The sequence below is a fragment of the Lissotriton helveticus genome, chromosome 5_1, assembly GCF_964261635.1.
Source record: "Lissotriton helveticus chromosome 5_1, aLisHel1.1, whole genome shotgun sequence".
NCBI classification, from domain to species: Eukaryota; Metazoa; Chordata; class Amphibia; order Caudata; family Salamandridae; genus Lissotriton; species Lissotriton helveticus.
Genome location: NC_136065.1, coordinates 1631413816 through 1631437654, shown reverse-complemented (window position 1 = coordinate 1631437654; position 23839 = coordinate 1631413816).

The following is a 23839-nucleotide window of genomic DNA, read 5'->3' as shown; positions in this document are numbered from 1 at the left end:
CCTGAGCCACAGGTTTACATTGAGGAGTGACCAGTGGTGCATCCAAGACCTTTTGCCCAATCGGGATGAAATATTAACTTTGACTGAGGCAGCAGTGCACTTGCTATAAGGAACTGATGAGTCATCAGGCATACCAGGGAAATTATTGTATCCAGAATGCCTGCGTGGTTGACGCCCATGGGGCGGGACTCTTAATTGAATAAATCTGTTGTTCCAAACCTACCTTCTTCTTCGATCATTGTGCCAGTGAACAAGAGCATTCTACTGCTCGAAATGCGTATGGCTTGTGTAAAGGCTGCCATCTTTGTACCTGTGGTGCCGTGAGCGGTAACCTCTACGTTTTTGACGAATCCTTAAAGGGCAACCTCTGTGTATGATTTATTGTGGACAGCCTGGTTGCGGATTTGCCCCGCCGCCATGTCAGCAGATCCGGAGTGTTCGTACTTTTGGACACTTGCTGGAATGTAGGGGGGCCTGAGCTACAGGTTTACATTGAGGAGTGACCAGTGGTGCTTCCAAGACCTTTTGCTCAATCGGGATGAAATATTAACTATGACTGAGGCAGCAGTGCACTTGCTATAAGGAACTGGTGAGTCTTCAGGCATACCATGGAAACTACTGCATCCAGAATGCCTGCGTGATTTCCGCCCATTGAGCGGGACTCTTAATTGAATAAATCTGTTGTTCCAAACCTACCTGCTTCTTCGATCATTGTGCCAGTGAACAAGAGCATTCTACTGCTCGAAACGTGTATGCTTGTGTAAAGGCTGGAGGCATGCTGCCATCTTTCTGCCTGTGGTGCTGTGAGCAGTAACCCCGAACGTGTGTGGCGAATCCTCAAAGGGCAACCTCTGTGTATAATTTATTGCGATCAGCCTGGTCGTGGATTTGCCCCGCCGCCAAGTCAGCGGATCCAGAGTGTTCGTGCTTTTGGACACTTGCTGGAACGTAGGGGGCCCTGAGCCACAGGGTTACATTGAGGAGTGACCAATGGTGACTCCAAGACCTTTTTCCCGATTGGGATGAAATATTAACTTTGACTGAGGCAGCATTGTACTTGCTATAAGGAACTGACGAGTCTTCAGGCATACCAGGGAACTACTGCATCCAGAATGCCTGCGTGAAACGCTGGTGGTTTAAAACGGACATTTTTAGTAGAGGCGTCTATTCATAACAGTGGCCACTAGATGGCAGTGAGTCAAAGGGAAATCCACCACATTAAAAAACAATCAGTCTTCACTTTTCAAGCACAGTGGTGTAGTGGGTAGTACTCGTTACTACCACTGCTTCCCTGTCACTGTCTCACTCCAGCAGTTCTACCAATCAGGGGCGTAACACAGGCCTCCTCAGCCACCACGGTGCGGGGGGGGCCCAAGCTCCAGGAGCCCCCCCTCAAGTTTTGTTACGCCATATGCACAGCTACGGTGCGACATTGACTTCAGTGAGTTGCTTCTGTTTGTAAGTCTATGCAGCGCTGAATTTTGCATTAATAAGTCGGGTAATTGCCATCGCTCTCTGCCCCACTGCACCCCCCTGAGTTCAATACTTGACATGTTTTCTCAGTTCTTGAAAAAGTGACTGGAAGTGCTGAGAGCTATTGTGTCTTATCTGCCATTGTGTGCGAGTCTTTTTCAGGAAGGAGTGGTCTCCCTCAGCCTTCTTGCGGCTTCAAAGATTGTTTGAAAGCCTTTTTACTTCGGCTTCATAAACAGGTTAGCTTTGCGTTCTTGTGCGAGCCCACTGCTTACTGTATTCAGAATATATTCCCATCACAGTGTAGGCACGTGAGTCTCCAGGACATGACCATGCCCTCTGCTGGTCTTGCTTCACCCCTGCCCAGCAGGTCACAGAGGCCACCCAAGTATATTCTGCACAATTAATATTCCACTGCGCTCAAAGATATAAATTAGCTGTACACATCCGTTCCATTCCTTTGCAAAATGTCCCTCGCTGAGACCATTAAAAGAAATGTTTGAAAGAACCAGTCAAATATTCCAGGCCCTTCCAGTGATGTATTTCAAGGGTTCCATATCCAGCCTACGAATGTATGAAGCAATGCATGTTGTCATGTATAAAAAAACAGAAAGCATGTTATAAACAGTCCTTGTTAACTTACCTTCTAAAACACATCCCCTCTGCTCTATCATGTGCACATTAGTCAGGAATGTTTTGCTGAAAGTATGTTTGTATAGCACTATGCACTGTGTGTGTGTGCACTGGAGGGTGTTTCAGCGCTATGCACTGTGTGCGCGCGCTGGAGGGTGTTTTAGCACTATGCAGTGTGTGTGTGCACGCACGCTCGAGGGTGTTTTAGCGCTATGCACTGTGTGTGTGTGCCGTGAAGGCTGCTTTTGCGCTATGCACTGTGTGTGTACACACTGGAGGGTGTTTTAGCGCTATGCACTGTGTGTTTGTGTGCTGGAGAGTGTTTTAGCGCTATGCACTGTGTGTGCGTGCGCCAGAGGGTGCTTTAGCGCTATGGACTGTGTGTGTGCGGGCTCCCGATGGTGCTTTAGCACTATGCACTGTGTGTGTGTGCGCTACAGGGTGCTTTAGCGCTATGCACTGTGTGTGTGTGCATGCTGGAGGGTGTTTTAGCGCTATGCACTGAGTGTGTGCGCACGCCCGAGGATGTTTTAGTGCTATGCACTGTGTGTGTGAACGCGCCGGAGGGTGCTTTAGCGCAATGGACTGTATGTGCGTGCACTCCAAAGGGTGCTTTAGTGCTATGGACAGTGTGTGTGCGCGTGCCCGAGGGTGCTTTAGTGCTATGCACTGTGTGTGTGCTTGCGCTGGAGGGTGCTTTAGTGCTATGCTCTGTGTGTGCACGTGCCAGAGGGTGTCTTAGCGCTATGCACTGTGTGTGTGTGCATGCTGGAGGGTGTTTTAACGCTATGCACTGTGTGTGTGCACACACCCAAGGGTGTTTTAGCGCTATGCACTGTGTGTGTGTGCACGCGCCAAGGATGCTTTAGCGCAATGGACTGTGTGTGGGTGCGCGCCGGAGGGTGCTTTAGTGCTATGGACTGTGTGTGTGCGTGCGCCGGAGGGTGCTTTAGCGCTATGCACTGTGTTTGCGTGTGCCAGAGATTGTTTTAGCACTATGCACTGTGTGTGTACGCACGCTGGAGTTTTTTTTTAGCGCTATGCGCTGTGTGTGTACGGGCGCTGGAGAGTGTTTTTGCGCTATGCACTGTGTGTGTGCGCAAGCTGGAGGGTGTTTTAGCGCTATGAACTGTGTGTGTGCGCGCGCCGGAGGGTCCTTTATCGCTATGGGCTGTGTGTGCACGCTGGATGGTGCTTTAGCGCTATGCACTGTGTGTGCGCGTGCGCTGGAGGGTGTTTTAGTGCTATACCCTGTGTGTTTGTGCACGCTGGAGGGTGTTTTAGCGCTATGCACTGTGTGTGCGCGCTGGAGGGTGCTTTAGCGCTTTGGACCTCCAATTCAAGGGGTCTAATTGATATGCATTCACCAACAACCTTTGAAAATTATCATTCATGGTGCCATACCTAACATGCAAACAAACATTTCGAGCTGCAGGGGGCCCCCTCAGCACAGTTCTCAGGCCTGAGCGCTCCGGATTAAATCCGGAGCAGGGGCCCCTCTGTGTACCTTGCAGTGGGGACCCTTCAATTTTCGTTACGCCACTGCTGCCAATAGGGCCAAAAGGTGTGTTGCCCGGTGTGACTCAACATCCTAAGAGACCCGAACCTCAACCACAAGAAAGGCTCTTGCAGGCCAGTGTGGTGAGGCCATTAGGCGCACAGTTGTGATGGCGGCGCCTCACGATGATGTGTAAAGGTGCTAAGGCAGGCGATGAGTAATGCTAGAGGCTGCTGAGAAGACCTCTGCGAGGCTGCAGCCTGAGACTGTAGTGAGGCTGGCTCAGGCCCGCTGCGAGTGGGGCCTCTCACATCCTGCCTGTTGTACAGTCGAGTCCCACGTGGGACAGAGAGCCTGGATAGACCCTGTGTGTCAATTTATGATGCTGCATTATTTGATGATTGACAGGGAGGAAGCTGGAGGCCCAGTCGGCGCAGGTAGCCTCCCTTATCCAGTATTCAGCAATGCAGAGCGGGGCCTGGTCACCACCATGCTCCTCCCGGCCCGATGAAGACACCCGAGGTAAGTTATGAATGACGTTAATATGGACTGGGATAGGTTAACAGGGTCGCCACCTCTCCTAGAGTATCGTGTTTTGTCTAGTGACAGTTTTCGCAAAAAGCACATGAACCACACTTATTCGAAAAACTGTATTTTATGAGGACTGGCTGTGAGTTACTGCTTTTACTAGGCTAGCGCCCCTCCATTTCCCGTGCTTTTGATCAGTTTGAAGATCTTCTTAGAGTTTCTGGTTGCTCAAATTGGTGCAATTCCTGATATGTATGTGTCCCTCGTCTTCAGTGATTGAATTTGCTTGTGAGAAAGTGTCACTCATAGTCCTTGATATGGCAGTTATAGTTCCACTGAAATTATGACAATGTGGCATAGAGCAATCAGAATCGATCTTGGCAGCTATGCTCAACTGCCTGCATACGTTTCACGGTCCTCTCCCGAGGCGATGTGTTTTTTACTTTCACATCTTCTCAGTTGGAAAATAGAAGGTGGATAGATTTTGAAGTAAGGAGCACCTCCTTGTGGAAAATGTTAGAAAGAACAACTTTTGCCTTAATTTTTCAGCCCACTTCAAAAAACAGAAGCTGAAGCACGCAGACCAAAAACCAGATTGTGACCGCGAAGGGAAGCAATGCTAATTGTATGTGTAAAATTTCTTAATAAAATACTTTGAAATTTAACAATAAACACAAAGAGAGAAAGGATATAACGGAACTACTCCTGGTCCCCTTAAGAATGAACACAATCAACAAAAAAAGGAGCAATTCCAGAAAAGGATTACTGCTTTATGAACACAATTACAATCCATTCGTAGCAAATAATATGTTAATGATAACTACAAGTAGAATTCACCATGCAGTTTGTAAGTTTTTAAGTTTACCAAGCACCTGCTGGCGCCTTCCTTTCCTCCAGAAATGTTAATACAACAATAAAAATGTCACCATAACTCTGATTAATGTTCTTCCTGTAGTGCGATCATTTCCTCTAGTGGAAGTTTTGACTGATTATGAAGTAGCACGGCAGGTTAATATACCTGCTGCAAAATACGCGATCCATGCAGACCAGGGAGTGCATATAATGAAAATAGGTCAGTGCTTTAGTTAAAGAGGTAATTTTTTTACTTGAAGTGTAGAAGTTAAAATCCCAGTTTATAACAGGGAGCTAATAACCGTCATAAAAGAGCTGGAAGCAAACTGGAAGGTAGAGGTTAGGTCGCGTTAGATTCCCCTCGCCCCCACCAGTCATTCGTTATTATAATGTTGCAAAAAGGGGTCATTTTGATACAAAATAAACAGTTCTCATTAAAGAGAACCCCCAACCACGGTTTAACATTTTGAATTCTGAGTTTGTTGTTTATCCAGACCAAGTACTCCTAAACTATACTGTCTATCAGTATGGATGACCTGTCACTCCTACACCTTGTAGTTCTCTCTCTTAAGTATCATTCCTATACACTGATTTACACATTTTGAATGAGTGTATGTGTGTAATGTGTGTGATCTAAAGTGCTCTAACACCCTACACGGGTATGAGTGGCGCTATAAACCTTGTGAAATGCCTCTTAGTGATAGTGGTTATGGAGAATTGAGGGACTGTTAAAGGGGTGGTAGTGAGGGAATCCGCAGCGAAGGTGGTCATTGGGGTTCCAGCAAACAAACAAGCCGGCCCTGGATATAATAATATACGTACAGCTAACAACAAGGCGAGTGCTCTTCTGCAATGGCCAAATTCATACAACTGAATTGAATTACCACCTGTCTTAGTGACTACACTGTTGATTGAGCGTTTGCCCAGTATTAACAGGCTTAAGAGCAGCAATGAGCCTGGCTGACTGTAACTTATGTGTGCCTCAGTCTCACTCTCCTGACGCTTGCCCGATGCGGAGAGTCTTTGGCCGCTGACCGATCAGGTTACAAGGGCACTAGGTTGTCCCCTTCAATTTCTGGTGCTTTGCAGATATGTTTTAAGATCATTTTAGGAGTTTCTTGTTGCTCAAATGGGTGTTATTTCTGATAATTGTATGTTTCCCTCGTCTTCCCTGCTTGATTTTGCTTGTGAGAAAGTGTCACTCATAGTTGTTTAAATGTCACTCATAATTACACTGAAATTATGAAAATGTCACACACAGCAATCTGAAACCTTGGCAGCTATGTATGTGATGGAAAAAAAAGGAAGCAATTCATTTTTTTAAAATGAACCCTCCCTCACCAGCCTAGTTGGTGGCATGCATCATCATAGGGTTCCCACCCAAGGGGCCAAATGCCTCCAGGGTGTGCAGAGATGCCTGAATTACAGCGGAGCTGGATTTTTTTGTGCAAAGTGAGTGACAAGTGACAGTGATTAAGATTGCCTCTATATCACTTGAAATGTATTTGAGGGGTCATAGGACAAGATTAAAAAACAAAGTCAGGGGATGTCCTTTATGGCTTAATTGGTCATAGACATCCCTGGAGTACTCGTGACAAGGTCTACATATTTCAGCCTTTTTAATGCGTTGTGGCAAGGGTTTCTTCAGGACCACTGAAACAATACAGTGTGCACTCACGAGGCATGGAGTAGTAAGGAATGGACTTGAAGCTCCGCCCACTTGCCGCCCATGTTTTCAACTGCATGACTGTCCTTTGTAAATGTTGGATTTTGATTTGTTCAAAGGCTTATTAGTCCCTCCCTAGTACCTCCATGTCTTCTTTTGTAAATGCCCATCAGGACTGGAGCTTTTACTGTATCCTTACTGTTTAGCTTGCATTAGCCCTTTGGGAGAACTCTTTACTTAATTAATCGAAAGATCACTGGTAGGACGCGAGCTTTAGCAGTGGTGGGCGCATTTTTTTTGTATTTATTTTTCCAAGCAGTCAGGCACCCCATGTAATAATGACAGCCGCTTCACATTTCATTTTTAGCACAGCGCCATGCGCTCTTTCAGTTTTCTTTTTCTTTTTTTGGTAAACAACATTCCGGGTATTTACTTTTCTAAATACATGTTGGCTCGGGACTGTGACGTGGAAACATCATGTATGCATAACACTGCAGCAAGCATGCTGAAACGCCCTGAACGATTCCAGAAATGTTGCTAAAGTATGCCAGCCGCCACCATTCACTAAGTAAGTAAGTACATTTTATTATGCTTGATTAATTAAAACAGTGCATATAGTACATGAACAATAAAATCAAAATTACGATAAATGAAGAGTTTACATGGCTAAAATAACTGTGTTGTGTTATCCATAATTTTTTTTTAATTACATTCCTAATTGAATCATATGTGTTAAAATCACTGATGCAATTAATGCTCAGTCTATTAAAAAGTCAGTTTGATAAGGGTTATCACTTTGAACTGATGGGAGGCTCCTGCACAGCGTGACGAGACTGCCTGGTGTCCCTACTTGTAGTTTCACATTGCCAATTTGGGAAGCCATAAGGTAGCATTACTGGGCAAGGTCTTCAGGAGCTGGGGCCGTTAAGCGGATCTAGTCCATGACAACTGAAGATAGATTTTTCAGCCTTTTTCCAGTTAATTCGAAGAATTTTGCAAGACGGCAATTTAGCTGTACTAAAGTTGGATTAAAGCACAGCATCACCGCCTGTCTACATGACCTAACGCCATGCAGATTAAAGAATGGTTTCAGCAAGGAGATCCGTATGTCCTTTAAGTTCTTGCAGATACATATGATGTGAATAAGACTCTCCGTGCCACAGGTGCACAAACGGCAAAGCTGGTCACCTCCTTTTCTTTCCCAAGGCCGTAGGAATGGATTAATCAGGCCGACTTCCAACCAAAGTCTTAAGAACTTTTGCTTGGTGGCAATCTTTGTATATGCCGTAAGGTAGGGTTGGGATTTAAGGTCATCGTAATTATTGAGCACAGCCCAGCCATGAGCACGTTTGGACATTGCATTCTTGTCCTCTATTGATGATATTAATCTTGTTAAACTCCAAGTGACCAATTGAGATGTTCCAGGTGTCTGTCAAACCTAGGGTTTTAATGGATTCTTGGAGGTACCTGTAGGCTGGCAATTTTACGGTGCGGTCCACCATTCACTAGTTGGCTCCCTCTTTCACAAATAAGGAGGTTTGTAAGCTTGACTCTTTGGTAGTTTCAGTGACAAGGTTTAGTTTCAAATCCGCCCCTTGTCTTGCGCTGACTCGCCTTTGATCCTTGGTGCACTGATATTACAACCATTTGACAAACCACAATGTGAGTGAACAGTGGTTGTTAGACCAGACTGAGCGGAGCAGCGGCTCTCACTTACTCATGCGATTAACTGCATTTTGAATGTCCTGCATTACAATGTTTTTCAGCAAGGTGCTGTGTGCGCTTTCAGTTTCAGTTTTCTTTTTATGTTAAACAACATTCCGGGGATTTACTTTTCTAAATACATGTTGACTTGAGAGGGTGAAGATTATACATCAAGCACACATAACATTGCAGCAAGCATGCTGAAACGCCCTGAACGATTCTTGAAATGTTGCTAAAGTCTGCCAACTTTCCCCTTTCACCGATTGGCTCCCTCTTTCATCTAGCAACAAGCCAACACAAATAGGAAGGTGTGGAAGCTTGCCTCTTAGAAAGTTTTTGTGACCAGATTTGATTTTAAATTCGCCTCTGGTCCTGCACTGATTCGCCTTTGATCCTCGGCGCACTGACATTATTGCGGTTTCATTTGCTGCTACATTTCCAAACCTAAACATTTATTCACAGGTGGGTGGGGGTGCGCCTAAGAAGAAAGATAAGTAGAATGATTTAAACACACTAAGTATTATTAAGTATTGACATGTGTACTTGAACCATGGGTACTTCCAGTACACATTTCTTTCAGTACACACACATGCCTGCTCTCTCCTTGAGCACAGGGAAGTAAAACACCATATACCGCATAATGCCAACATTTGGAAGCAGGAAAATGTTGGCTTGCATTGATTTGGAGGCAATTTTAGGGAAGAGACAGCAAAAATAAAGCTGTATGTCGTTTACAAAATTGTGAGTCACCTTGCTGAGACAGGTGTTGGCACGTATGAAATGGGTAGAAATGGAAGCGCACGTAAATATTCTTCAAGCGCAGAAACACTTTGGAAATCGGGCCTACGTGCATAGGGAGTGCTATCTAGCACTGTAAGTGGGATAAAAAAGTTTGAGAGGGTACTCTAAAAAAGGCATGGGCAAAGAAGTGTAACTAGGAATATTTTATTAGAGGTGCCGCCTTAGTAATACAAACACCTTTTGTATATGATTATAATACCTTCATCAGCTTCTTCCCACTTATTTTCAGGGAGAAAAATGCAAGTAGCCCTGAGGCCGGGCTTACATTCCCCTGACACTCCAGAAAAAATAAAAGTGGGGAGCCACGGGCAATGGCCAATGGGTCAAAGGAGCCACGGGTGGAAAAATTTTGGGAACCACTGCAATAAGAGAAGACGTGAGCACATGAACAGAAAGTGTAGTGCTCCGTCATAATCAAAGGGAAAGAAATATGAAGTGGAGTCTGAACTTCGCACACCCAGCCAAACCCATTACAAATAGAGATATGCCACACTACCTATTCGACTAGGGTACATCCACCCATGAACTGTGTCCTTTATAAATAGCACAGACAAGACCCGTAGGTATCAGAGTGCTTCACATAGATTTGGAATCACAAGACTGGATTGCAGGTAAACTACAGTTTTTGCTCGTAGTTCATAACATTGGCTTAGAAGAGAGAACTGCAAGTAAAAATAAAATCTTTAAGGACCACTGACAATCATTCACTTTCTACAGGGCAGTAAATCTCTTTATACTTAGCCCCTACAGCTCCTTAGCGATGGAAGTTCGAGCACGTATTGGCATGCTCTTATGATCCGGTTCAAGTCTGTAAAAGTGTGGTATCTGACGTCACTGCGCAAGGAGTATGCAAGGCTGGAGGGCAGAGTAAAACTAGACCTCTTGTCTGTGTTTCATAAACTCAGCATGTAGTGCAATGAGGTATTTGTAATAAAATATATCCACACCCATGCAGATCTCACTAGAAGCCCATTTTCTCTACCCAGGATGTTGCTTCTTCCTTATGTACTTCAGCACCACGGCTACTCTGGGAAACATCACAATGACTTCATTAAGACCGAAACACTACCGCCCAGCGTATCTAAAATTCAATCTTCCCCCATTTCCCCCACTCTACCAGGACACCATCTACAATCATCTGCCGTCGGTGTGCTTTTCAACATCCCAGGACTGCATAATCGTCCCACCTGCCTGCACCTTAACACTCATGGGTTGTGCGGCATCCTTGCTGTTTAAAAAAACTCTGAAGCACATTTAACTTTAATATGCCTTTCTACAGATTTTAGCACTCCTTGTTATCTCTCTTCACCATCTATCCTCCCCTTCACTGTCTCCTCACCTGACCCCATTACTCTTCCTCTCTTTTCTTCCACTCTCTCCTCCCCTCCCCCTACCCTCTTAGGAACCCATAAAAAGCAGCAGTTTACTTTGCTTGTTTTTTCTTTGGATCCATACCACTGGTTAATTGCGAACTTATACATAAAGAAACATTGCTAGTTTCAACACCAATACCTCAAAATGTACCTAATGCGAGACCTATTGCAGTGAAATGCTTTTTCAAGTTCCCCTTGAGCCATTCTCCTACTGCTGCAAGTTATCATTTAGCCTAAGTTATAATTTGCACATTGCATGTCGCTGCTTTTGCTCTGTAAATACATTTCCCCTCCAGTGCCTCAAGCTAACTAAAAGTTTGTATGCGTAGGACAGGTGATCATTGTTATGGCTTGTCTTCATTTGAGGCATATTTTGGCATTTGGTATTCTATATTTTTTTTTCCACGTCGTTGTAACGTGAAAAAGAGGAAAGTGAAAACATAGGCACATTTTCGACGCAATGTTGTACGGTTATTACCTGTGACAGAGGAGTCCAGTTGTACTGATGCTCCAATGGGAACCGTCCAGTCCGAACTGCCAGGCCTGGTCTTCCCTGAAATGGAACACAAGCAATTCAAGCATTCCATCCATCATTAGTGACTTCATCTACATTCAACCAAGGCTAATCCCTCACATTTACTTTGCGATTTTGGCTTTGTGTGCTTCGATGCAAACCTTTAGTGTAAAAAGTGTGAGATCCTTCACTATACATGAATATATGAAAAATCTCTTCTTAGCCGACAGACCCATGCCCAGAGCATATCTAAATAGTTTTAGCCATGCTAACCTTCAGATGTGACAGCACCATTGGTTTAATACACACTGGGCTGTCTAAAGCACCCATAGGACGCTGCCGCATGGGTCCATCCCTGGTTGATGGGCTGAGGGAAAGGGCTTTTGCCTTCAACAGAAAACCGAGGACCAAATATAGAGTCACCATGAACGTGGCAGAGTACCCTGTCAGCCAAACAGTCAGTCTGCATCCTCTATTTAGAGTTGAGCGGACCACCAGTGCCCCCACTGGCCGAAATCTACACACACAGCCTGACGGAGCGGGGGCAACTGTGTTAGAACATTAGACCACCTACCCTACTTAGGAAGGATGAGCTGATGCTCCCACTCTCTGGTCAGGACCACCAGGGAACACCTTGTGGTCTGAAGCAGAAAAAACACTAATGACCCTCACAACCTCGAAGAAAGCTCCCAGGGTGAGAGGGTCATTATTATTTGGTTTTTCAAAAACAAACTTCAGAAGTTTAGTGAGCCTGAAACATGGTAGCCGCTCACCAGACTTTCAGTGCCTTCAGCAGGGCCACCATGGTGGCAGTTCCTGTGACGGCACAGAGGTCACCCGTGGCCCAGCAGTGATCTCTAGATCTCTAGAAATTACTGGGGGTAGTTTAGCAGGGTGGCAGATGTAATGTCCTTCTCCACCCTTGAAGCACGGAGTAAAATCTGCATTGTAAAGGTATATATTCGTTTTTGGCCAATTGTATGTTTTGCAATGAATGCTAAATGAAGCGCGTTGATGGTTGAATCTGGTGTATGGGAAATGTCAGCCACTTGTGCGCCAGTGCAGCCATTAGATGTTCAAAATTGAGATTGATAAATGAGTTATAGAACTCGGTAGGAATAGCGCAATGTATTAATCAGAAAGAGGCCATTAAACGCGGTAATGATGAACAGAACTGTAATCTGTACAAATGGGGTAATGTAGAAAAACATGACCAGATGAATGCAGCCTGAAAAGACCAATCTGTTACTTCTCACATCACTGAATTGGAGCAACATATCACCCTACGATAGACCATGGTGTCCATGTTTTGAAAACATACCCCAAACACACTATGGCCACACTGCCAAATAATAAACATTCAAACACAGGGTTTGCTTTTCTAAAGTCAATCAGCACATTGCAGCTTTTAATACATAAAAACATTTAAAAAACTATTGATCTGATAATATAACAGCAATAAACAACAAGCATTTGCAATGCAATAGGTCTCGGATTTGTGAAAGTTAGAGCTTTTGGTGTTGAAAATTACAACGTTTTTAACTGTTGTCTTTTTATTTGCAGTGGAGTGATTATTACTATATAACACTATTGCAATTTGTATCACTTTGGGGCGCTGGAGAACCTGGAAATAGGTTTGAAGGAGGGGAGACAAGAGTGATATGCTGTCTGATAAAATAGGTACTAAATCCTTGACAAAGCAAACACATAGCTATTGCAAGATTAAGTAAAGCATATGAAATGTAAGCAGATATAACACATTTTTCATAAAGATCCAATTTACCTCCTTAGATAGTTTCATAGAAAATAAATCACGAGTCAAGCAATCAGACCACCTTGTGTTCACACCTTTATAAACATACACGGTATTGCGCTATATATAAAACCCATTGCAAAATACTGCTGTAAAAAACATAAAGCACAATCACTTTTGTGGCCTAATAGGTGCAAAAAGTAAATTATCTAAATTTTAATAATGGAACAGATAAAAGCGGAGCTTTATAAATATACGCTTGTATGAGGGCTGATACCTAATTTTGCAGTAAAACATAATTTTGTTTAGTCACTGCATTCCAAAAACAGGGACAGGGGCTCCATTTAGTAAAATCTGCCCTGGACACATGATCAAAACCCAGGACTTACCGGAATGCCTGTTCCCACTAATCAGTGCCCGACCAGCCGCCCTTTACACGTGGCGAAGCCTTGTTTATTTGTGTTTGGGGGGGGCGGCGGGAGGTGGAATCAAGTCAAGCGAATGGAATATACAGCGACTACCTATTTGCACTCCAGGATCACGATGCTCTCGAAGGTGTCTGAAAGGTGGCATGTTGGCGCTGTTGTCTCGTGGTACAAAGGACAAGACTCCTACGAATCTCCAAAGAATAAAAAAGAAAATAATCTCTGTACCTTTAAAGGCTAGCACGAGCCCATCTCTTTCTTCCTCCCACCAGTGGGTCGAATGAATGAATGAATGAATGTTGGATTTATAGAGCGCGTGGTTACCCTGGAGCGTCCCAGCGTTGTACCACTGGGGAACCCGTCCTGGCTTTCCCTGTGAGATGGTCCCTTTACTGGGCATCCCCAAGGTGAAGCCAGGCATCCCCGGTGGTGGTGGGGCCGGAGTGGAGATTAAGCAAGCTATTGCCCAGAGTTGCAGCGTGGGACCCCATGGTTAGAGAAAAGCTCTAAAGTTTATAGATCCAACTTGTAGATGCTACACAAAATACCAATAAATAAACAAATACATGTATAAATGAAGAAATGTGTCGAGCTCGCAAACAGTGCTGCGTGGCGTATCTAGCTTTTCTTCGATTGCTCCAACAGGCGAAGCCATCCCGAAAAAAAACCAAGCATACTACTGTGGGTTAGAGGCCAGTGAAGACCGTGCTGCAGGGGTGGCATGGACCAGCAGCACCCAGCAACAGAAGGACGAGCAGCTGTAGACGGTGGCACACCCGCTCACCACAGGCGACTGCAGCAGGGAAACTGCTGCTATACAGAGCTCCAACCTCCACCGAGCAGGGATTATAAAACTGAAACGCACCCAGTGGCGCTCAGTCCCGGTGGACAAAGCCACTTGCAGGGGAAGGGCAGCGCGGTCACAGCGCCAACAAGCACGTCCATGGCCCATGAGCTGGGAGAGAATAGACATCGGTAGGGGGCGGGAACAAAAGGAACGTGGGAACAGGAAAGTAAACAGAGCAGTGCTAGCATGCTGCTTCCGGAGCAATCGAGGGTTCTTTTCCTGTGCAAGTCAAAATGACTGCGCACTATTTAAAATAAGCGTTACAATACTGTAGTTAGGCAGTGCTGCTTCCGGAATAGCCAGAAGTTACCTACTGGCTAAAGAGCCAATAACAAGGCTGCTAACAAATAAAAAGCCAAAGTTAACCAATGGCAAGCAGCAAGAAATAACAAAGCAGTAGGCGGAGTTTCAGCACCCTTATAGACTACCAGATGTCTGGGAGATACAGCCATGCGCGCTGCCGAACCGAGACCTAAAAACAGCAGCTTGCAACACAGCAGTAACTACAACCGGGGCCGGCCACAGAATAACAGGTGTGCCAAAAGTGAGCCCAGCCAATACTTGCTAGTTATTGATTGATGATGTCAAAGCAGTTAAAGACAAAAAACAACGAGTGATTTAACAGTAAACTATGAATGAATGTTATTGGGTGTCAGACCAGTAACCAAAGAAGAGGAGCGAGGACACTGCAATGCAGACTTGCTTAGGCAGGCGATGTCAACACAATAACTTAAAAGAGGCCTGTAATATTTGTCAGGTGGACGGTGAATCAAAGTGTATTGAACAAAAGATGGTGATTGCAAGCAGAGGATGGTGATATCAAACCAGCGACAGGACCAAGTGGTCATCAGAGGCAGTGATTGTGAAGCCAGGCCAGTGTGCTGAGACTAAAAAAATCTAAGAGTGAATGCAGCAGGGCAAGTCAATACTAGAGTGGTTGCATGTTATTACGAGGAACACAGGCGGCTCTTTGATTTATTCACAGTAACTGTAAACAGTGATAGCCGATGGTACTCACACGAACATATCAAAAGATTTACAAGCTGTCCAGGAGGGGAACAGCACAGTTCTTAATCTTAACGTTAAGACATTCCTGAAAGGGAAGCCTTTGTTAACTTCTGAAGCTGAAAAATATAACGACCAACTTGGTACAAGTAGTGAAATGGAGCCTTCTTACACAATCTGTTTGCTTGTACCATATTTCACTACTAAACAGATTCTTCAAAAAGACAAAGTTAATCCTTGACAAAACAATACAAGGCAAATCTAGCCGATGGCCATATAAAGGACAGGCAAGAGGGACAAGGCATTAATGACCAACCCCACTGGAACATGGGAAGAGAGCAAATATAATCTGGGGATTCACATCACCCCCTGACTCCAGTCCCCTGGTAGGAGCGGAGAAAAGGGAGCATGAGAAATGACTCACGAAAGAGCTCTCGCAGCGAGTTTAGTGCTCCACCACTTCGCACACTGAAGAAAGAATCAACAGTGGACACCAGCTGCCATGCTGGAAAGTGTGGCAGGAGACAGGATGAAAGCAGATTAAGGCAGATTGTGCCACAAGGCCTGTTCTCACCATGACGGGAGCTATAGATGTGCCTCTGCTCGTAAGGCAGGAAAGGAAAGACAAGGCGGCTGCGCAAGGGAAGATGGTAGTTGGTAACCCATGCACACCAGAAGCCTCGCATTCGCACTGTGATGGAGCGAGATTTAGAACTAGTTTTATTTCAACTCGTGAAGTCACACTTCCATAATGAAAAATAATTCTACTAACGTTTGGTGCTGTGTTTGTATTAATTCAACCTAGATTGAAGTTATACTACACGCGGGATATTAACATGTGTGCTCATAAACGTGCATTATTGTTGCATCTTTTTGTTCGTGCAAAATAATAAATTAATACTGTCTATTTGTCATGTTATAACTAATTGCGGCTGTTTTAAAAGTAGCTTGTGCTTGTTTTGCTTTCCCTGTGTATGTGGTGTCATTCTATTCTCTATAGGTGCATAAAGGATTTCGATGGATTAATGAAGACTGGTAGATATAAATGCTGCTTTATTTGTTCGCTTCAGCTAGGTAATTTAGACTAATGGGTTAATCATTAGCAATGGTGGGTGGCAACAGAACAAATTATATTTCTCGCATTAATCATTCTTTTGTGTTTGTTTATATAAAAGTTACCCATAAAATGGCTGCTTTTGGCCTAGTTTACTCGTGTCTGCTAAAATTCTGCACGGAGCACGAAAAAGTCCATTCTGAGAAAAAGTTTCCATCACTGTATCAACGCTTGGCGAATGTTATGTGGCTATGACAATTTTCTTGTCGGACAAGGCCAAGGCCAGGAACCGGCAGGAGGAACATTTGATAACTTTGCATCCGAGGAAGCCAAATGACATGATGACAATTTTATGCAAGAAAATGTTGCAACCTGAGGAAGCTTCGTTGTTCGAATGTTGGAGACAATGGACTCTAAGAAAGTGACGGAACTGATATTTTGAAAAATGAGGTGACACGTCGCCTGTCACTTCTAATCCAATGGGACTCCGAGTTTGCAGAAAAGTATTTCTTTTACTAAGATTAGTTATTTTAGAAAGGTATAAAAACCCATTCCCCGTGGAAGGGTTATGCTTGCTGCTGCTTTTGCTGACCTTTGGATGAGGGTGTCGTGCTGACGGACTTCTCTTGGAGCACGTAAGAGCCCTTAAAGACTTTACCTTTATTTTTCATTTATTTAGTATAGTTAGGGACTTAGGTTTTAGAAAATGCCAAACTAATAATTTCAATTGCAATAATAAATTTAAAAATATCATGATGCTATTGATTTACTTGCAATGATTCTAATAAAATGCATTAATAAAGATTTACAAATTACAAATCCAAAATAAATAGCTAATAAAAATCTTACTTTTGAAATCAAGCTGGACTTGTTATTTCATGAGTTCAGGTTATCATTAGTTAGATTCTATCGCCATAAGTGGCTTAATAATTAGTAAGGTTTGTTGAATAATGATTTTCATTTACCGCGGTTGTATATAAATGTATATAATTTGTGAATAAGTTTATTAGGCCACATGATTCAGTTGGTCAAAATATGTCATGTATGATTAATGGGCCTTGGGTTTGATTTATATTTCATTGGGTATACCACGGAGTTGGGAAGTGTAGTTTATGACATATTTCCTATAGGCCGCTGGATCTATTACCTTGGTAGCAGATTTGATGGTTGCTATGGTAACCATCATATAATATGGTAGTTACATAGGATTGATGTCTAACATATGTTGAGTCCGTTTTCGTGCTATATGTAAGGTTTTTTCCAGCAGCGTGAAAATTTCTTGTTGTACCGGTACAAAATCGTGTGATGAGAAGGTAGTCACACAGCACATTTGATCTGTTTCAGAGTAGTGGTATCGCCGTGTATCACAAGTGTTGTCGCCGTGCAACACAAGTTAGGGTTAGGAGTAAGTGTTGTATAGTGAGGATTATCTAAGAAATTTGAGAAGCATGAGTATAGGGACAATGAGCCTGTTGTAAAACTCACTGTGATAAAAGTAATAGTATATATTCGAACTTGAGTGAAGGGTAAGATAACGCCGCTTATTTTACTAACGGTGCATGATATCTATAAACAGGTGAGAGTCCTGTACGGATTTCATGTGTGTTTGATTAGAGATACTTTCCGTTTGAAAGTGTGTAATTGTTTTATAATAGTGTTCAATTTAAACTTTGAATTGTCACTTGGATGTGGATTCTGAGGGAAACGAGTTCATTATTATTCGTTTGAAGGGTAGAGTAAAAGGATTACTTTATCGGCAGATGTATATTCTATGAGAATAGCGTCGTCTATTCCACGCATAGAATTCTTGTATGATTGAAATTCTATCACTTTATTAGAGAAACAGACAGATGAGTCTTTCTTGTGGTTGTTGAATTAATTTTCATTAAAAAAAAGCGTTCTTAAAATGGTGCTGTGAAAAGTTTTGTGAAGGAGGGGTGAGCACTGGGAGTGAGACACGAGAAACTGTAGCCGCTGTGTACGTCACATGGTTCGCGCAGTGATTGGATAGAATACGTCACAGGCTGTATTCTGATTGGCTCTTGTAACTCTGATTGGTTCATTGAGAAAGAACAATTTCTATTTGTTGAGCAAGGTAGTGACGTAGCTCAACTTTGATTGGCTTGTTGGTGTGTTTCGCGCACGGATTGGCTAGTGTTACGGAACATCCAGGAAATAATTTTACGATTACTTCCACTAATTGGATTTGATTTGAAAAATGAGTTATTATTTTAAACATGTTGAGAAAAAGCCTACAATGCTTCAGAAGTTAAACATTTTTATTTCACCTGACAAGAAAATAAAAACGCGAGGTGGTAAATTACTTCATAAATACAAAACACCTGCAGCGTATATGGAAGGTGAATATGGTTATCATACGGTTTTGTGGTTTGATGTCTGGAAGCATTATACTAAGGACGATGGCGTTTTGTCTTGGCCAGAAATGGTTCATTTAATATAAAAATGTTAAGAAATTTGAGAGAAAAGATGAACGCTCTTGTACCAAAACCAAGACCTACTCAATTTGAAGCTTTAGTTGAATGGGAAGATGAAATGTTTCAACTACAAAGAGAAGCGAGTGGTATTAAAAGACCTCCGAAAATACCAAGCTATAGACGAGAGACGCATGAAGATAGAATGCGAATGTGGAGACAGGGAGACATGTGTGATGGTCTCTATTTAATTAGAGAAATGGTTTTAGGATCTCCTGGTGAAAAAAGATCTGAAAAGAAAAATAACGTAGTTAAGAAAGTGAATCTGAAGATGCAGTTTTAGAAGAAATTTTTACTTCTAATAAAAGGAATGAACCTTTGAGACCTCCTTGATCACGGTCTACTCCGATGGTTTCTACTGAAACCACACCAAGTGCACCTCCGATTAATGAATCTTCAAAATTGTACCCAAATAATTCTGAATCATTTGAAACTACAGAAAGATTAGAAACAGGAACTAATGCTGATGTGTATATGGGAGATAAACATTTTTCGATATTTCCAAAGGAAAGGGAAGCTCCTAAAATTTTAATAAGAGAAATTAGAGATGAGGAAGTTATAAATACTTCAGAATATTTACGATCAAAGGAAGAATTAATCCAACAAATAACTAAAGGCATGGAAGCTGTGACAGTTCCAGTTACGATTGGTCCTGTTCAGCCTGTTTTTGATCAGAAAGAAAATAACAGAACAAGTTTAACAATTCCTTTAAATGCAGAAGTTCAAAAAGTTGCTGAAAATTTTTATTCAGATTTATCTGAAATTAATCATGAGAAAACAAAAATGCCTGATTTGACTTTTAATGAAGGTTCTTTTAACAAATCACCAATGGGTGCAGAATCTGATGCTGAATCTTCTGAAAGAAGAGGGTTAAGTCCAAAACTTGATGTTGCAAAATGAAAAGCAAATTTAGAGGAGTTAATAATTGGCACAATTGGTGCTGACAGTCTAAAATTTTATCGTGATGATGAACTACTGTTCATCTGCAAGAGTATTCAGTGGAAAACAAAAAATAAATATGATCAGTTGGAAGAACTGGCAGCAGAACTTGAAATTGATTTAAGCAGACAAAAGAATTTTGGAAAGCATTACAGATTAGATTTTACTGAAAAAGACATTGAGAACTTGAACTCAATGGGAAGAATAATGCACATACAAGATTTGATTGTTTACATCAAAAAGTTAGGTGAATTGAGAAAATGGAGAGTGAAGTGGACAAGAAAGAAGGAGGATGAAAAATTAGAGAAATTATCCAAACAGTTTCCAATGAGAGAAATTGCTGGTGGAGGTTATGTTCATGTCCCTTGGTTGAGACAAGATATTTTACTTTTCACTAATGATTTTCCAAGACTAAGAGAGAAGCCTGTTGAATGGTATCGACAGGTAGACAGGTTTATCAAAGTCTCAAAAGTTCTATGGATCGATCTGGATGGATTTTTTGATATCGTTGTTCCATCAGATCTCTGGACAGAATGTAAAATTGCTATAAGTTGGCCAAAAGAGGAACCGGAGCGAATTAAAGAAACAGGTGCTCCAGCTCCAATAGTGATGGATTTTTATGGAAAAGTGATTTACTGGTTAAAACAAAAAATTGCCCCAAAATAAGTTGACTGGGTTAAAATAGACCGAACTAATCAGGAACCAAAAGAATCAGTACATTCATTTTATGAGAGGTTATTATTGGTTTTTAAAAAATACAGTGGCTATGAAAAATTAGATGAAAAGGATATGAGCCATTTTATTTATAGATTTGTTTATGGTCTTAGACCAGAAGTTGGAGAAATGATCAGGAATAATGTTGTCTGATGGCAATCGCTTTCAGTCGATGATATCCTGAGAACAGCAAAATACTGTAGTGATGAGTTAGAGGTCAAACAAAAGAAGTTGAAGGAGAAGGCGATGTGGGCACAAGTGAAAGTAGCTGAGCAACAAATTGCCAGTCTTGAAAATAAAAATGCAAATTATATTCAAAATCAGAATCAAAATCAAGGACAAGGAACATTTAAATTTAATAATAATAAAAGGTATAATGCTAAAGTTGAAGATTTGAAACAGAAATTGCCTTGTTTTAATTGCGGTGAAATTGGACACTGGAAAAGTGAGTGTAAAAACCTACCCAGGAATTTTAAAAATCCATTGTTAAACCCACAGATGCAGAACGATGTTGATCTGCAGCAACAGCTACGGTTACAGCGTAAACTGAATGACCTGAGTCTTCAGCGACAGCTACAAAATCAATTGATTCAGCAGCAGAATCAAATTCCACAACCTCCCTTTCCTAATTCTGGGGGAAGTCAAAAATATAATCCAGGTGTGAGATTTGAAGGAGATGATCAGGTAATAAGGACTCAAAGACAAAATGTTCAAAATGCTTCAGGACAGTTTTTGTTAACAGAAAATCAAGGAAGTGATTCTGATGACTACTTCTGACGGTGCCCGAGAGAGGGGGAAGAGTGTGTGATTGGACCCACTCTTGAGGTTGACCAGTCTGGTCCATTTGTAAATGGGAAAGTTAATGATGTAGACATCACTTTTCTAGTGGACACTGGTGCTACCCGTTCTACTGTTAGATCAGTGGAAATTGAAAACCTACCTCTATCTCGGGAAACCATCCAAGTAGTCGGAGTAAGTAATCAACAAATTAAAACTGACTTAACAGATCCGGTGCAAGTTGAGATTGGAAATTTTAAAGACAAGCACAGATTTGTGGTTTGTAATAGCAGTCCAGTGAATTTGCTAGGGAGAGATATATTGTGCAAGATGAATTGTAGAATATATTGTTCTCCTGAAGGAGTTGAATTACAAACAATGGAGGAAGATGGTTTATATAGAATGACAATGATGTTAGTGGAAACAGAAGAAACTAAATTGTTTCCTGCATTTGAAAAAGAAAAATTACCTGAAGAACTAAAAGATACAGTCAAAGCTGAGATTTGGGATTTGACTGGAAATGAGATGGGTCTGATGAAACATATTGATCCAGTCAAAGTTTCATTGAAGCAAGGAATAGAATTTCCAAATATTCCTCAGTATAAAATGAAAGCAGAAACCATAGAGGGTGTTATTCCAGTGATTGAAAAATTCATTAAACAAGGTGTTTTAAAAGAAATAGAGAGCAAATAGAGAGGTGTAATTCACCGATTATGAAAATTAAAAAATCAAATGGAACGTATAGAATTGTTCAGGATTTAAGAAAAATTAATCAAATTGTCGTTCCATGCTGTCCAGTTGTTCCAAACCCAGCAGTTATTTTATATCAGATTCCACATGATGCTGAGTGGTATACTGTCATTGATCTTTGCAATGCATTCTTTACTGTTCCATTGCATCCAGAGAGTCAGGAAATTTTTGCTTTCAGGTTCCAAAATAGGACCCTCGCATGGTGCAGAATTCCTCAAGGGTATACAGAGAGTCCTTCTATTTTTAATGAGTTGTTGAAGAGATCTTTAGAAGATCTAAATCTACCTGGCAGATCGACATTAGTGCAATACATTGACGATCTACTACTTGCGGCAAAGACAAGAGAAAATTGTGTGACAGACACAATTGTACTTTTAAATCATCTAGCAGATGAGGGACATAAAGTGTCTCCTGCAAAATTGCAGTTTTGTAAACAGGAAGTGAATATCTTGGTCATAGAATTGCAAAAGGAATAAGACAGGTGACAATTGAGAGAATTAAAATGATTCAAGCAATGCAACCTCCAAGAACACAAAGACAGGTCAGAATGTTTCTGGGAATGGTTGGTTACTGTCGACAATGGATAAGTGGATTTTCAGTAATTGCGAAACCACTACAGAAATTGACTAAGTCAGATATAAGAGATCCAATTGTTCTTAATGAATCTGAGTTGGAAGCTTTTGAAAATTTAAAGAGAAGTTTGTGTGAAGCTCCAGCTCTAGGCATGCCAAATTATGAAAAGGATTTTGAACTATATTGCAGTGAGAGAGAAGGATGTGCATTGTCTGTGTTAATTCAAAGACATGGGAATTTGAGAAAACCCATTGCATACTTCTCAGCAGTTCTTGATCCTGTTGCAAAAGCTTTACCAGGTTGCTTAAAAGCAGTTGCAGCAACAAGTGTTAGTTTAGAGCAGAGTGAAGGAATCATAATGGGGTTTCCTGTAAAAGTATATGTTCCCCATTCAGTTGAAATTCTCCTAACAAGGAGTAAAACTCAACATCTGACCAGTAATAGGTTAACAAAATATGAGAAAATCATTCTAGGAGCAGATAATGTTTCTATTGCAAGATGTGTGAATTTGAATCCCTCTACATTATTACCTGATTCTGAAATTATTGATGAAAATGATGTGGAGCATGAATGCTTGGATGTTATGGAATACTGTACCAAGCCAAGGCAAGATATTAAAGATGAACCTTTGCCTGAATCAGATTTTGTCTACTTTGTAGATGGCTCCTGTTTAAGATCAGAGGGAGGTGTTTTAAAAGCGGCATATTCAGTCTGTACAGTTGCCGATGTTGAAGAAGCATCATGTCTTGAAGGAATTCGTTCAGCACAGGTGGCTGAATTGATTGCTTTAATTCGTGCTTGCGAAATATCAAAAGATTTGAGAGTTACTATAATAACTGACAGCCAGTATGGGTACGGAGTTGTGCATGATTATGGACAGCTCTGGTCTCAGAGAGGCTATTTAACTTCAGCAGGATCTCCAATTAAAAATGCAGTATTTATTAAAAGACGAATCGATGGCATACAGTTACCAAAAGAAATTGCTGTCGTGAAATGTGCAGCTCACACAAAAGGGGAGGATTATATCACCAAAGGCAATGCTTATGCAGATGAGACGGCAAAGTATTGCGCAAGAAATGGTCGTGCATTTAATCGGGAAAAGAGTAAAGAACGTGATTCGAATTCATTAATGCTAACAACAGTGGTTGAAACATGGCAGGAAATCAGAGATTTACAAAATGAAGCTGATGATGAGGAGAAAGACACATGGTTAAAGGCAGAATGTAGACCACGAGATGAGGATGGAGTTTGGACTTACAAAGATGGCAGAGTAGTTTTACCTAATTGTATGATTGCTGATATGGCCAGATTGTATCATGGCCCTGGTCATATTGGAAGAGATTCTATGATCAGACTTTTTAAAGAGACTTGGTTTAATACCAAATTGAGAACAATTGCAGAGTCTCTTTGTCAGAGGTGTTTAACTTGCCAACAAATGAACCCAAACAGGAAATCAGTTGTAGGTACA